At 44.1% G+C, this 16,936-nt stretch overlaps 1 long non-coding RNA gene across 3 annotated transcripts; it reads left to right on the plus strand.

The window, feature by feature from the left end:
- Positions 1 to 7: 7 nt before the first annotated feature.
- On the plus strand, positions 8 to 14,980 carry LOC133236719 (uncharacterized). Of its 3 annotated transcripts, XR_009732995.1 has the most exons (6): positions 8 to 611; positions 1,866 to 1,994; positions 5,921 to 6,025; positions 12,897 to 13,074; positions 14,029 to 14,074; positions 14,688 to 14,980. It is a non-coding gene; the product is annotated as an uncharacterized LOC133236719 (long non-coding RNA). The 3 variants fall into 3 exon arrangements; XR_009732994.1 differs by lacking the exon at positions 5,921 to 6,025 and having other exon boundaries at positions 12 to 611; XR_009732996.1 differs by lacking the exons at positions 5,921 to 6,025; positions 14,029 to 14,074 and having other exon boundaries at positions 14 to 611.
- Positions 14,981 to 16,936: the final 1,956 nt, after the last annotated feature.

Raw genomic sequence — 16,936 nt, forward strand, 5'->3', positions numbered from 1 at the left:
GCGGGTGGTTTCCGGCGGATCAGACGGAATTTCTAGACGATCAGGCGGAATTTCCAAGGAGGGAGTAAAGAGGGACGCCCCTTGACGAGGTTGCTCATTTCAAGGAGTGAAAAAAACCTGGGGGCCAGCAAGCATTTTCGAGGGAGCCTTGCGCTAGGCGCTTCCGAGGCGAGTGGGCTAGACAGCCTCTGCGGAGGCCCCCCGTTTCCGGGGCGTCTACGGAAGGGGCGGGCACTTCCGGTCAGGGCGGGAGTCGGAGAGCGCGCCCGGCGCAGCCGCGAGATGTGTGTCTGTGGATTTCGGGCTGCGATGGCGAGTAGGGAGTTATGTCTCCTACTTGTGCTGGAAGCCGTTTCTCGCGCTCATTCTCTGTAACTGGAGGAGGAGGGGTGACCTTTAGGGTTCGCCTTGATCGGAGGGGTCCGGTTCCCGCGCTCCCGCCCGGGCCGCATAATCTCGCCCAGCACCTTTTCTTCCTTCTTGGTTATGACTTGACGAACCCTTAAGGACTCGTCGGCCAACGTTGTGGCACATTCCTGAGAAGGACAAGGACCCTTTACCCGAGGGGAGTAAAGACAGTACTTGGAAGATGACGGGTCTAGTCATCCTTGGTGAGTTTCCGGAAGGGAATCTCATTTAATTTCTTTTCACCACCTTTCCCGAGTTAGCTGCAAAGTCAAACGGTAATAAAAGCCAGTATGAGTTGCTCAGTCGTGTCCGACTCTGTCCCGTCTCCTGTGTCCATGGGATTCTCCAGGCAAGAATACTGCAGTGGGTAACCTTTCCCTACTCCAGGGAATCTCCCGACCCAGGGATCTAACCCAGGTCTCCCGCAATGCAGGCGGATTCTTTACCAGCCGAACCACAAAGGAAGCCCAAGAATACTGCAGTGGGTAGCCTTTCCCTACTCCAGGGGATCTTCCCAACCCAGGGCTCGAACCCGGGTCTCCCGCCTTGCAGGCAGATTCTTTACTGTCTTGAGCCGCAATGAAAGCAAAGATAGTCGTAGTTTAGATTTGAGATTTTCGTGAAATATAAAGATTCAGAGATGTGTCAGAAAGGACAGCTTCGTACAGACTTCCAACAGAGTAAATATCGGAGCGTAAATGACGCTTACTCCTTGGAAAGAAAGTTATGACCAACCTAGATAGCATATTCAAAAGCAGAGACATTACTTTGCCAACAAAGGTTCGTCTAGTCAAGGCTATGGTTTTTCCTGTGGTCATGTATGGATGTGAGAGTTGGACTGTGAAGAAGGCTGAGCGCCGAAGAGTTGATGCTTTTGAACTGTGATGTTGGAGAAGACTCTTGAGAGTCCCTTGGACTGCAAGGAGATCCAACCAGTCCATTCTGAAGGAGATCAGCCCTGGGATTTCTTTGGAAGGAAGGATGCTAAAGCTGAAACTCCAGTTCTTTGGCCACCTCATGCAAAGAGTTGACTCATTGGAAAAGACTGATGCTGGGAGGGATTGGGGGCAGGAGGAGAAGGGGACGACAGAGGATGAGATGGTTGGATGGCATCACTGACTTAATGGACGTGAGTTTGAGTGAACTCCGGGAGTTGGTGATGGACAGGGAGGCCTGGCGTGCTGTGATTCATGGGGTCGCAAAGAGTTGGACACGACTGAAGCTCCCTACCGGTGAATATGACTATGGGAGGTTGAAACATACGTTGCTGCGACTTTTGTCAACTCACCCCCATCCCTTTTAGACTGTGGTACAGGCCTGTAGCGCTTAGCCTCTTGTCTCTGAGGACGTTTGTTCACCGATGTTCTGAATCGTCAGTACGTGTTTAACTCGGATTTGTTTTAATCGATGCTGGTTTGGGTCTTGTACAAATGAGGTTATTTTGGTTGTCATTTCAGCACAAGGAAAGCCTTCTGCGCGCTTTGGCGTCTGTACATGTTGGGACTCCTCAGGCACTGAAATACTGAAGTCCAGCTCATTCTCAGTCTCTTGAAAACTGTGTTCACTGTTGGACAGTACTGGCACAGGTGAGAAAGATTGCAGGTTCATTTCCAGACCCTCCAAGTAACGTGTCACACAAAATCTTTTCTTTCCCAATGTTAGGTGTATATTATACTGCACTGTATTATAGTGTGTAATCCCATTATGTCTTGGGCTTCCCTGGTAGCTCAGTTGGTAAAGAATCCACCTGCAGTGCAGGAGACCCGGGTTCGATACCTGGGTTGGGAAAATGCTCTAGAGAAGGGAAAGGCCACCCACTCCAGTATTCTGACCTGGAGAATTACGTGGACAGTCCATGGGGTCTCAAAGAGTTGGACATGACTGAGCCACTTTTACTTTCACCGTTATGTCTAAGAAAGGCATAGTCTTTAATTGAAAAATATTTTAGTGCTAAAAAGTCCAATCACTTGAGGCTTAACAAGTCCTAGTAGTAACATCAGAGATCACTGATCACCATACAAAATAGACTAATAATGATCAAGTTTGAAATATTCTAAGAATTACCAAAATATGACAGAGGGACCCAAAGGAATCAAATGCTGTTGGGAAGTGGTGCTGATAGCCTTGCTCCGTGCAGGGTTGCCAGAAACTTTGATTTGTGTTTTTTAAAAAAGCTGGATCTATAAAGGACAATAAATTGAAGTACAAAAAAAAAAAAAGGAGATACAGCTGTAATTCCTTCACTTTGCTAGTTATGTTATTATGTTAGTCCCAAATTGTTTTACTTTTTAAATTCTTTTTTTGTATCTTGCTTGTTTTTCTGGTGGCTCTTCTATCAAAGAACAACTAAATCAGAGGCTTGTGAATTGCTGTAGGGGTGTTCCCTGGGCATGGGATGAAGTAAGGAGGACATTTCTTGAAGTCTAATTTTCTTTTTAAATACATGACTCTTTGCATATCTTTATTTAGGGGGAAGTGGTAGTCTCTCATGCAAAAAGAAAAGGAACACTGAATAAAATTGTTTCAGAATCATGTGCTCTATGTATTTTGTTGCTTCAGGAATCCCCCTGGTGCCCCGCCTCATTACCCCAGTGAAATTTCAAATGCTGTTTGTAAAGAATTAGCATTCATTTGAAATTAATTTTAACATGTCATGATAACAGGGTAATTATCATAGTCAGCATCTATTACTATGCTTGTCAATTACAATCTGGTACATGGATTGTCACACTTTTACCTGCTTAAGTATCTGTCACATTTTATTTTTAATTAAGTTTTATTGGAGTGAAGTATGGTAAAGTCACATTTTAGAGAAGAGCCTTGTGGCTTAAGAAAGTCTTCTGCTCCAACCTGGAGACGTTTAGAATAGCGTGAAAACCACAGTGCACGCGACATAAGCGTAAAATGGTTTTTCCTCCTCTTATTTTTTTAATTGTAAAAAGTTAGTGGAGCTAGGCATAGAGCTTAGAAGACCTTGGAGCATCTGGTCCTGGGGCTCCTAACGTGGGAGAATTGATGGATAAGTTTTGGGACTTGTGAATGCCCTGAAATTATACGCAGAATTGTATGCGTTCGTTTATGGAAGAGAGCATTCGTAGGATTTCGTCACATTTTCAAAAAGATTAATGCCTCTAAAGCTAAAATACTCTAATCTGGTCTGAGGATATAAATGGAGAAGTCGGTCCAAAACTCTCCCACAACCACAGAGCTCGGCAGCAGGAGACTGTGGTGTTGCTGCTCCTTTCACTTCTCCTTGGGCTCCAGTGTTGTCTCTTAACGAAGAAGAAAAGTGGTTTTTCTCTGTCTAAAGAAAAACACACAATGCAATATACACCTACTCAAGTGGATTCAAACAGCATACTTCCTGCCAAGCCGCGTGTTCTCTTTCCAAACACAGGGTGGCAAAAGCCATTCAGTCTCATTCTCAGAAAACTGCAATTGCCAAGAAACCACCAACCCCTGCACGATAGGGCTTATTAACTCTAAAGCACAATGGGGTTTCTAGTTTTGCGTTTATATTATTGATGGAAAAGCTTTTTGCGCTTGAGCCAGGCATTGATTTATTCATTCATTCAACCGGTGTTTAGTAAGTACTTGGCTTTGTTTGGTTTGCTAAAGAAAAAAAGCCAGTCTTTGTTTTGCGGGGTGGGTGAGGGTGGTTAGAAGGTCGATATACGGAGCTAAAAGCAGGATACTGTGGAGAGAAATTGGCCTTGTTAAAAACAGGTTCAATGCACGATGCTGGATGCTTGGGGCTGGTGCACTGGGACGACCCAGAGGGATGGTATGGGGAGGGAGGAGGGAGGAGGGTTCAGGATGGGGAACACATGAGAAATAAAGGAATAAAAAATTAAAAAAAAAAAAAAAAAACTCATGTGAGTCTAATGCTGCACTGTTACACTCCTTTCACAGTGTCATAGGTAGCAAGTCTGTTAAATTTGAGGACTACAGAGAGTGCGTCTGCTTGTATTCTCAGAGGACTTTGATCTCCTCTGCATGTAGAGCTCAGGGAGACAGAAAGTGGGCTACTTTCCCTAGACCCAGACCTGAAAGAAATTGTTTCACCTGCTTCATGAGAATAATCAGGTGAACTATGGGAGGTTTGCATTTGAGACTTTTGGAGATCAAAGCAATATTTGTGAACTCTTCCTTGTCACCATCATCTAAAATTCTGCCTGAATGTCCATCTTCGTCTCTGGAGTCTTGCTTATAGCATCTGGCCCCTGCCGTCTTCCTGGGTGGGTGCAACATGCCTTAAAGACTTCCTCGCAAATCCCAGCCTCCTACCACCGTATCACGAAGGGTCAGCTCCCACATTCCTTTCCCGCTACAGCTCCATCTCTCACTCATAGAAAACATTTTCATTGTCTAAAAAAGTCCAAAATAAGAGAAGGAAAAAAGATAATGCTTTTCTGAAAGAATCTTAACTGATAACATGAAGTTTGATTTCTAAGCTGCTACAATATTTAAGAATAGTTTTTTTCTAAAAAATTCAATAAACTGTGAATACAGCAAAAAAAAAAAAAAGAAAAGAAGCAGGCTCCCAGATAACAGAGAACAAACCAGTATTACAGTGTGTGTTGGGTGGGGTCGGGGGGCAGGGGAGGCACAAACTGTTGGGTTAAGATTGGCTCAAGGGTGTATTGTACAACATGGAATATAGCTCTAATAGCTGTTAATGGAAGATAACCTTCAAAATGGTATTAAACATTTTAGGAAATTACTATTTTTTAATGTTTCTTTCAGTTTTCCACTCCTCGCCGCCAATTCTCGTTAACTATGCCCATTGCTGCTGTGCTCTGCTCAGCTGTATCTGAATCTTTGCAGCCCCATGGACTGTTGTCCCCCAGACTCCTCCATCCATGGGATTCTCCAGGCAAGAATACTGGAGTGGGTAGCTGTTAGGAAGCATTTAACAGGAGGCTTCCTGTATGCTGTTTTGGATCTGTCAGGAATTCTCTGTTCCTTATTAATTCCTGAATATTCAGGAATTAGGAGAGGCAAGCCTCTCCCAGGGGGCTGAGGAATCCAGGCATTTCCTTCGTTAGTTTTTCTATACGTTAATAAGTACCCTCTTCCTTTTTATGAACCATATGGTAAAAGTGATTATTTACAACTCTCTCTCTCTTTAATATGGATTGCCTATGTTTTTTAAGTCTGGAATTTTAATCTTTATCTTTGCTGAGAATAACTACAGTATATATGCCCACACTATGTTGATTAAAACACCTTTGCTCCATCGGAGCTTTGGTCCCCGTGTCTTGCTTGCTTTCTGTCTCTCTCAGGCTGTTTCTTTGGAGTGCAGAGGCTCTCTAGTTCACTTTACTGCCCTGGCTTCTAAGACCCTCTGTAGAAGGCGCTCTGTGCCTTCACCCCATCGAGAGGGCGCCTGAGGCCTCCGTGAACAGAGCAAGCCCTGTGCAGGGGCTTTATTGGCTTTCTGCGTAAACCAAGGAATATCAGCCTCTTTCTCTATCCTTTACTTTCTTATTGGCTGACTCCGGACCACCAGGTTCCGGTCCATTAAAGGACCTCACCAAGTGGTGCCCAGAACAGGAGCTTGGTATACATATGCAGATTCGGACGGATGGAGTGACCCCAGGGCCCACTGAGGCCGGTAAGTACTAAGAGATAGGTAAAACGGCTGGAAAACCCCATCACTTTGCTACTTTACTTCATCACTTAAAGTTCAGGGACTTAATAAAACGTATGCTGATTTTTTAGCTAGATTACAAACTGCTATTTCCCATACTGTAATTGGAGAAGAAGCCAAAAGGCAACTAGAGAAATTACTTGCTTATGAAAATGCAAATCAGGAATGTCAAAAAGCTATAGCTCCATTTCGTGAGACAGGGAGTATTACTATTTGAAGGCTTGTCGCAATCTAGGATTAGAAACTCAAAAGATGCAAATGATAGCTGAAACAGTGGTTGCTGCCTTAAGAAAGGGAAATGAAGGATGCTTTACATTTGGAAATAAGAACCATTTAAAAAGGGACTGCTCTAAGAAAGCTAAAAAATATATATATATAAAAATTAAAAAACCTCCAAAAATCTGTCCTCGCTGCTGTAGAGGACTGCATTGGGCCCAAGATTGTAAATCTAAATTTGACATTAAAGGGAAACGTATTCCGAGAAACTCCAAACAGGGGACCCACCCAGGTCCCCTTCAACAAAAACCTGGGGCAAATTCCATCTTTTCCCTCAAACCCTCAACATCGGGAAGTGCTGCTGTTGATATACCAGCTTTGTTTTTAGATAATATGAAGTTAATGAGCTCTATAAATTAAAATTCACGTGAACTGAAAAATATTTAATAATGTTTATTTAAATATAAATATAATTTGAATATAATTGCTAATCTAATTAAGACATGTCTTAAGTCATCAACATTATATAATACTTTTATTATGCCTAGGTTTAAGGTAAACTAAATTTGTCAACAAAAAGGTAACTATATATATAAATGAGATAAAAACTTTTAGATAAACTCTATTAAAATAATTACTTTTTAATAGAATAATCTATTATTATAATCTAAAATAATCTCGGGATTGGTATAACTTAAATTTCTAGAGCTGTACTGAACTAAATAATACAAGTTTATTAAATAACTAGGTCATTTCCAAAATAAGATTTTAAAACATTAATTACTAAACATTAACTTCCTCTTACAAAAAGTTTTTCTTACATAAAAACTAGAGATTTCAAACTATTAATATATAATGTATAATATATATATAATGAATATATATATCGTAATATGATACAATTAATATACTCACCAATCTATAAAATGCTAATATACAAGACACTTCATAGTTGCTAAAAAAGGTAAGATAGATGCTTTTAATAAAAAGATGTAAGATGTGACAAACTCAGATATACATTCCACATTTTTCCTAGAGGCCACTGTTCATTTAACAAACAATACAATTATTAAAATAACTTGGAAGAATGAAGAGCGTACTTGGACAGAGCAGTGTGGCCCCTCACGAAAGAGAAATTACAGGCGGCTAAGGAACTTATAGATACACAACTAGAATTAAAGCATATTGAGGAATCTTGTTCTCCTTGGAACTCTCCTATTTTTGTTATAAAAAAGAAATCTAACAAATGGCGTCTCCTAACAGGCCTCTACCCATCACACAAGGTATTAAGCCTCGCGGTTTACAACCTAATGCTTTTATTTGGGCCACACCTCTTCGCGGTGAGGCTACACAAAACATTATAACTCACTTACTAGCTTGTTTTACAGTAATGGAAACTTCTAGTTCCATAAAAACAGACAATGGCCCTGCCCATATTTGTAGAGACTTTAAACAATTTTTACAATATTTTTCTATTAAACATATTACAGGTATTCCTTATAACCCACAGGCACAAGACAGAGTCAAACACATCACACACTAAAGTTACAAATACAAAAAATTTTAAAAGGGGGAATACACAAGGTGCGCTACTGTCTTAACTAAAGCAGACTTTACTAGATTCCAACATAAGATATTTTCTAAACCTATAACTATCGTTAATACAGCTTTATTTGTTTAAAATTTTTTTTAACCTCTTCAGAAGATTCAACCCAAGGGGGGCCCCAGCATTCAAAATGGAGATGAAACAACAAGACCCCCAGGAAGAAGAAATTCTGATACAGGCTATGTCCGCTCTAAAGATCTCCAGAAAGCACCGCCCTCAGCGGCATCACCCCTATTATCTCCCCACTTGGGGACAAATAAAAACCCTTACTAATCGAGCTGAAAATTTGGTCTCTCAATAGGGATTGCCTGGGAATCCTGAATACATTCTGGCAATGCTCAGTCTTTTGGCCTGTACCACCCACCCCCCCACCCTTCCCCCCCGACCCCCGCTCAAGCTCAACTAATCCCCAACCCACCTCTATTACAGGTGGTCGAATGAGCAGAGAGAGGACCAGTCGTTTCAGCTAATGACTACATATGCCCCCTCCCTAGTACGTGAAGGAGCCATCACACCCTGGGGAGGAAGGAAAACTAATTAACATTTCTTTAGGCTATGAAGTCTTTTCCCTGTTCAAGGGCCCAGCAGTACTACGCATAAACAACAAACTTGGGTTTTTGTCCTGCCTCCAAAAGAAGCCCTTCCGACGTAGCTTGGGTTATTTACTGTGAACCACGTTTACACTACTGAAAAGTTAGCTGCTAAGTCGCTTCAGTCGTATCCAACTGTGCGACCCCATAGACGGCAGCCCACCAGGCTCTCTGTCCCTGGGATTCTCCAGGCAAGAACACTGGAGTGGGTTGCCATTTCCTTCTCCAATGCCTGAAAGTGAAAAGTGAAAGTGAAGTCGCTCAGTCGTGTCCAACTCTTAGCGACCCCATGGACTGCAGCCTACCAGGCCCCTCCATCCATGGGATTTTCTAGGCAAGAGCACTGGAATGGGTTGCCATTGCCTTCTCCGCTGAAACGTTAGGGAAAGAACAAAAAACATTATGTAAAAGGTTACTTATGAAACATTACCATGACAAAGGATTTCTTGGCTGGCTTAATGGTGGAATGGCACTCCCCCCGCCCTCCTTGAACTGCCCTGGATAAACACATTGAGCCTGAACAATGGGACATTTGGAAACTTGCTGCAAACACCGAAAAATTTGGAACTTGGACCGGACATTTCACAGAGACCTGTCGTGGTCATAGTAACTATCTCTTTTGCTGTAATCGGTCATACTTTATACAAGCCCATGTCCCACTCCCTTTTGTTATAGCTATAGGAAGTTTACAATTTAATAAGACTTTACGTTCCATAACTTGTATTAATTGCAAACTATATACTTGTCTTGCTATTGCTACTGCTAAGTCACTTCAGTTGTGTCCAACTCTGTGCAACCCCATAGATGGCAGCCCACCAGGCTTCCCCGTCCCTGGGATTATCCAGGCAAGAACACTGGAGTGCGTTGCCATTTCCTTCTCCAATACTTAACTCCTCTATTTATTTTAGCTACTCAATTTTGTGTTGTGCCTGTTCAATCATAGTGCCTACAACTGGGTACAAATCAAATTTCATTTACAAAATATACATGATAATGCCTCTCTGAATGTACATTTACTGCAAAAAGGAAATCTTTAAAACTTTTTCTAAAAATCTGCCCTCTTCCCCTAATTTGGAAACTTTAGCTGAACAAATTATCCGGCTAGACCCACGAAGATGGTTTCAAAGTATTACCACTATCGGGTCTGGAACTGTAACTTTGGTGATTGTCTTGATAATTATATTTGTTGTTTACCGTCGCCTTTCTATAAGGTTGGTTAATGCTAACCAAACTCATTGGGTCTGGATGTTTGTTTTTTTTTTTAAGAGTATAATAAAATAGGGGGAATTGTCAGGAAGCATTTAACAGGAGGCTCCCTGTGTGCTGTTTTGGATCTGTCAGGAATTCTCTGTTCCTTATTAATTCCTGAATATTCAGGAATTGAGAGGCAAGCCTCTGGCGGGGGGGGGGGTTGGGGGGGGGGGGGTGGTGCTGAGGAATCCAGGCATTTCCTTCGTTAGTTTTTCAATACTTGATAAGTACCCTCTTCCTTTTTATGAACCATATGGTAAAAGTGATTATTTACAACTCTCTCTCTTTAATATGGATCGCCTATGTTTTGTAAGTCTGGAATTTTAATCTTTATCTTTGCTGAGAATAACTACAGTATGTATGCCCACACCATGTTGATTAAAACACCTTTGCTCCATCAGAGCTTTGGTCCCCATGTCTTGCTTTCTCTCTCCCTCTCTCTCCCTCTGTCTCCCAGGCTATTTCTTTGGAGCACAGACGCTCTCTGAGTTCACTTTCCTGCTTAGGTGTCTAACACCTTGCGAAGGTGCTCTGCGCCGTCACCCCATCGAGAGGGCGCCTGAGGCCTCCGTGAACAGAGCAAGCCCCAGGCTTTCTGTGTAAACCAAGGAATATCAGCCTCTTTCTCTTTCCATTACTTTCTTATCGGTCAACTCTGGACCACCAGGTTCCGGTCCATTAAAAGACCTCAACAGGTAGCCATTTCCTTCTCCAGGGGATCTTCCCAACCCACGGATTGAACCCATATCTTTGGCATTACAGGCAGATTCTTTAGCCCTGAGCCATCATGGAAGCCCCGACAATTATTTTTAATTTCAGGCAATTTACAGCAGTGGCTTAAACGAGATTTCTTTCTTAAGACAAAGGCTTTTAGAGGCAGGTTGGTCCAGTGCTGGTACAGGGAGTCTCCAGTCATCAGGGACCCTGACCTGTTTGCTCTTTAAGATCCTGTGTTTGGTTGTGTGACTTCCCCTTTGATATCACTCATAGGCCAGGAGAGATGCAGAGGTCTTTTGGTTTCATCCATCACATCTGTAATCTCAGCTCTCGACCTGTGAGAAGGGCAGAAAACGACAGCAACAAACACCTTCCAGCTAAGCAGACTCCCTCTGCCCACGAAGCTTTCCTCAGCCCCCTTGTGATGGTGCTATTTACATCTTATTAGCTCGACTTTGGCCACCTGGCCACAAGGCACATTGCTACTTCGAAATAAAATCTAGGTTCTATTATTAAGGAAGAAAAGGAAACTGGATATTGGGTGGCCCCTAAGTGTGTGTGCACAGCTGCTAATCAATAACATCTCCCTTGAACACACAGGGAAATCAAATTACTAAAGTATCAGCTCCACTGTGGCACCAATGCCAGGCACCTGCGTTGTGTATAGGAGGGGCTCAGTAAATGATGGGTGAATGGTTGAACGATTAGAATTCATCATGATGATTATTTTTCACATTACAGGTAAATAGAAACTACATTAAACATTTGAATGGGGCTTCCAAGGTGGCCCTAGTGGTAAAGAATCCACCTGCCAGGAGACATAACAGACTTGGGTTCGATTCCTAGGTCAGGAAGATCCCCTGGAGGAAGGCATGGCAATGCATTCCAGTTTTGCCTGAAGAATTCCATGGACAGAGGAGCCTGGTGGGCTACAGCCCAGAGGGTCACAAAGAGTCAGACACAACTGAAGCGATCTTAGCATGCACACAAGCATTTGAATAGTGGGCTCGTTATTAACAAGTTAACTAGTTATTAACAAGCCATTTCCATTAACAAGGAAATGGCCAGGCCCTATGTGTCCCTGTTTAGACTCAAAAGTTATTTTCTTAGGTTTTGACATTTTGTGTAGACTGGTTGCTCAAAGTGCGTGGAAACTGGCAGAACCTCAGGCTCCCCTCCAGATAGAATTCAAACCCACATTGTAAACACACTCAGATAATTTGAATGGGCCTTAAAGTTTAGGAAGCAGTTTGTTGTGCTTTAAAAAAACTACTAACTTACAGAGATATTTCTTTGAAAATTTTTCCATAGTTGCATTAAGCTATGGGTGTGTGTGTGAGATAGCACCACTTCTGTGGTTAGGGTGTGTGTGAGAGAGAGAGAGCACTTCTTCCCACCAGCTGGTTAGCGGCGGGCGGGGTGTGTGTGTGTGTGTGTGTGTGTGTGAGAGAGACAGCACTTCTGTGGTTGGTGGGGGTGTGTGTGTTGGTTAGGGGTGTGTGTGTGTTGATTAGGGGTGTGTGTGTGTTGATTAGGGGTGTGTGTGTGTTGGTTAGGGGGTGTGTGTGTGAGATAGCACTTCTGTGGTTGGCGGGGGTGTGTGTGAGAGAGAGAGAGCACTTCTTCCCGCCAGCTGGTTAGGATGCTGATTTCAGCCTGCAGTGGGCGTTTAAAGGAAAGTCCACTGGACGCTGATTCCAGTGGTCATTCTTTGCAGATAACTGAGGAGAGAAACAGCAAATTGTAGTCTTTGTCTTAAGCTTTTAATGATTAAAAGTGACTCCCTTACACATTATTGTGTGGGGGCTGGAGACTTCTGTGTGCTTCGTAGTTGCCCACCACACACTCCCTTTCTGCCCCAACCTCCCCTTTCTGACAGCTTCCCAGGATCTGACAGTTGGGGGAGGAGGCAGGCAGCTCAAAGCCCACCCCACAGTTTGCAGGGGCTCCTCCAGGTGACTCCAATACACTCCTGCCTGTCCGCACCCACTCCTTAACCCACCTGAAAGTCAAGGAATTAATTACCTGGCAGGAATGGTCACTGCAGGTATTTCTGAGGCAGCTGGTAGTGCTATTAGTGGGCTTGAGAGGGTTTAGACCAGGGGCTGGGATCTTTGATGCGGGGGTTAGAACTGTGGATTCCCAGTCCTTTTATCAAGGGTCTGGATAAATGGCTGGACAGGAGAGTTTTGCAGGTTTGGGCTCAACTCAACAGGATACTTATTACTGGTATTGGCAAAGGTGCGCCGATTTTTCCTGTTCTGAATGAAAAGGCTGATAGTGTTCTGTTTTGTAACACAGTTTGGCAATTGACAAACTACCGCTTTGGAAATAGGTGTTCTTAGTGAAAGCGGACACCCTCCTTACTTGGAGAAAGAAGAATCGAGTCCTAGGGCTTTGAGCGATTCTGCCTTGGCTGTTGATGTCCTTTCCCTCTTCTCCCCGCTGCTCTTAGAGTGAAGCCAGACTTCCCATCCTGCCAGCCTCACCCCTTCGGCAGCCGGTACGAGCAACAGCAGGGCGGTTACCCTCCTGGCTACAGCTCTGGCCGCGGGGCGGGTGGAAATGGACCCAACCTTTATTCTGCGTGTGAGACCTCTGGACACCCCTCTGAGACTTCGCTTCCACCCAAGGTATCTCTCCCTGGCATAGATACTGCGTTGGGCGCGTGTCCGGTATGGGGACATCTTTTTCCTTTCTCCATGCCCTGGAGAAATCCCCTTGAATTTCCCTCAGCCTGGATTCTGCTCCCTGATATGTGTGTGTGCTGTGTGCTTAGTCACTCAGTCGTGTCCGACTCCTTCTGACCCCATGGACTGTAGCCCGCCAGGCTCCTCTGTCCATGGGATTCTCCAGGCAAGAATACTGGAGTGGGTAGTCATTCCTGTCTCCAGGGGATCTTCCCGACCCAGGGATCGAGCCCAGGTGTCCTGCGTAGTGGGCAGATTCTGTACTGCTGAGCCACCGGTGCCTGTAGAGAGGAATGGTAATAACTTACACTGCCCCTAGAGAGCCCATGGAGTCTGGAGTAACTAACCAAGATCTGTTTGGGGGGTGCTTCCTCACCTGAGAAGATGATGGATTGGTTTACTTTCCTGTAGCCTCTGCGTTTCCTCAGCAGCTACCGTCTGGTCCTTAGCTGAGCCACGGGGTTGGGATGGGATTGGAAGGCCTCGAGGGATATGTGCCCATGGAGACTTTGCAGATTGTCACCCGGAAGGAAGGGCAGAGCTCCAGGTGCAGGTCTGGGTGCAGGGATTGTGGAGTCTGATGCCAGGGTCCTTGCGGTCTGGTTCCTGCCCCCCAGACCCCAGGGGGCCACTTAGATCCCTGAAACTTCAGAGAAGGCAGGTGCCTTTGACCAGTGCTCCTCCTGTGTGAGTTTTCTTCTATGGGCTCAGCTCACCTGTTGCATAATTGTAGTATTTTGTCATTTAAAGTCTCTTTTAAAATTCAAAATAAAATTTGATCAAAAGGGATTTTAGTGTTGTAGATACTACTTTTGAGAGCTAAATTCTTCCAGGAAAGTGTCAATAGCAACCCTTTAAGTAAAAAAAAATTTTTAAACATACTGATTTTCATTGTAGGAAACCACATCTCTAGCTGAAAACCAAGATGAAGATTCACTAGAAGGTAACAGAAGCCTTATGTTTAGTTGAAAACAAAACTAGCCCTTTTCCCAGGTCCCTCATTCACTGAGCTGGCTATAAACGGAGAGATCCTACCAGAAAGTTCCAACGTAGGTCTCCCTCCCTCAGTTTCTGAATTAATTGTTATAAACCATTTCTTCGTTTCTATCATTCTGTTAACTGAACAGATGAAGCAGCACGTTTATTTTTTAGAACCCTGTCTTAGGGATCTGGTCCTGGCTCAGTCCTTGGGGTCATATCCACCCAGGTCCTCAAGCTAGAAACTCAAGACTCGCCCCCCACCCTTCCTCTCTCTTCTGCTCCAAGTTGAATGCATTTCCAAGTACTGTCCATTCGTTTCCAAATTATCTCTTACTTCTGTCCATTTTCTCCATTTCTCCCACCATCTACTCATTGAATCCAGTAGCACTGCTCTTGTAGCTTCAGTTTCTATTTTTAAAGTCTTATCGAAAGGAAACACACCATTTAAAAAACTAACATTAAATATCTGCACTATTTCCTGCTGATGTTTTTTAAAAGCTCTAGTTTTAAGCCATTTCTAATATGTGTCCTGTAAAACTCTATTTTTCTCCCCTATGTATTATTGGCTTGTGCAGATCCAAATCTCCACTTGAATATTGAGGAACTCAACAAAGAATTTATGGTGAAAAGTGAAGAGCTCTACCAATCTCTCATGAATAGCCACTGGCAGCCTCTCGATACGGTATACTCAGAAATCCCAGACAAGACCCCCCAAGAGCAAGATGCTGATTAAGCTACCAACTATCATATTCATTGTGTCTTATTTTGTTTTTGTTTAAAAAAGTTCTCGCAGGAAGGCACTGGATTGTGTGTATAAATACAGATTCTTGAGGGAGTGTAATGTAAATAAACGTTGCCAGCACGTTCACTTCTGGGAGTGTGTTGTATTACATGGGTGCCAGCAGAGGTCACGTCCAGCTTCCTTGGTGGTTCTGGGAAAGAATCCACCTGCCAGTGCAGGAGACTCAAGTTCCATCCCTGGGTCCGGAAGATCCCCTGGAGAAGGAGATGGCAACCCACTCTTGCCTGGAGAATCCTGTGGACAGAGCAGCCTGGCGGGCTGTAGTCCATGGGGTCACAGAGAGTCGGACAAGAGTTAGCAACTGAACAGTAACGACAAAGAGAGGCCACAGAACTATCAAGTTAGACCAGGCTGCACTGCAAGGCGTTTGAAAATAGGTGTCCTAAAACAACATTGTAAATCAACTATATTTCAATTGTAAATCAGCTATAAAACAACATTGTAGATCAACTATATAAAACTATATTTAAAAAAAAGGTAATAGATTTAATATGACATGTGCCTGATCTAAACTGATGGTGGCATTAGCTACTCTGATACACTGAATGATTTGCTGCTTTCTTCTGTTCACAAATGGCCATGTCCCTGGTGGCTTAGATGGTAAAGTGTCTGCCTACAATGCGGGAGACCTGGGTTCAATCGGGAAGATCTCCTGGAGAAGGAAATGGCAACCTACTCCAGTACTCTTGCCTGGAAAATCCCATGGACAGAGGAGCGTGGTAGGCTATACTCCATGGGGTCGCAAAGAGTCGGACACGACTGAGCGACATCACTCACTCACTCTGTTCACAAACAGCCATGTCCCTGGTGGCTCAGATGGTAAAGTGTCTGCCTACAATGCGGGAGACCTGGGTTCAATCCCTGGGTCATCGAAAAGAGTCCGGAGATGACTGAGCGACTTCACTTTCACTTTCACTTTCTGTTCACAAACAGTGCAAGCCTTCTTGCCTGCATCTGGTGTAGAAAAATGCAGATTAGAACGAGATGTTTGATCTCCATCACCAGACCCTCAGGCTCTCTTACAAGAGCACTAGATGATAGAAGACAGTGGAGCTCACCTGTCACAGTTGAGTCCTTAGCATGGAAAGAGTGTGCTTGATCGAAACAGCCTGTCAGCCTTCTGAGACAGAGCACGTGGACCCCCAGTGACACCACTGTGCAACTTCAGTGCATTGGTTGATAAGCACTTTCACTCTGGGGTTTTACTCTTGCAAAACACTTCCACCATCATGCCAAGAAACCCACTCAAACCTAAAGATTAGAGGTCATGTTGGGGGGGAACTGAGGTGCCCCAGTAAACAGCCAACCCACAGCCCCACTCACCTGACATCTTGGACTGTCCGCTGACTGTAACCCCAGATTGATTCCAGGAGAGACCAGCGGGGGAGCCCAGCCCCTAGAGTTGATCCTGTTTTACACGCCAGCCAGGAGAATCCCACGCACGGAGGAGTCTGGTGGGCTACAGTCCACGGGGTCACAAAGAGTCGAATGTGAGTAAGCACACAAAAAGATTACACTATGATTTGACAATGGAGTGAAAAAGACACAAACAAATCAGCATGGCACAAAAAATTTGAATTTCAAGAGTAAATATTTGTTGTTAGAAGAGTGACCACAAATCCATGTTTTCTTGCGTATTTGTTGTCAAGAAATAGCCAGTTTGTTTCACTTACATCCAACTTGCTGCTGCTGCTAAGTCGCTTCAGTCGTGTCCGACTCTGTGTGACCCCATAGATGGCAGCCCACCAGGCTCCTCTGTACCTGGGATTCTCCAGGCAAGAATACTGGAGTGGGTTGCCATTTCCTTTTCCATCTTACATATAAATAAAAGGAAAATGTGATTTAAAAAAGGTGTCTAGGAATTCCCAGACAGTCCAGTAGTTAGGACTCCGTGCTTTCACTGCTAGGGCCTGGGTTCAGTTCCCGGTTGGGGAGCTAAGATCCTATAAGCTTCGTGGTGCAGCCATGAAAAAAAAGTACAGGGGGCTTCCTTGGTAGCTCAGTGGTAAAGAACCCGCCTGC

This window comes from Bos javanicus, chromosome 23 (assembly GCF_032452875.1).
Source record: "Bos javanicus breed banteng chromosome 23, ARS-OSU_banteng_1.0, whole genome shotgun sequence".
NCBI classification, from domain to species: Eukaryota; Metazoa; Chordata; class Mammalia; order Artiodactyla; family Bovidae; genus Bos; species Bos javanicus.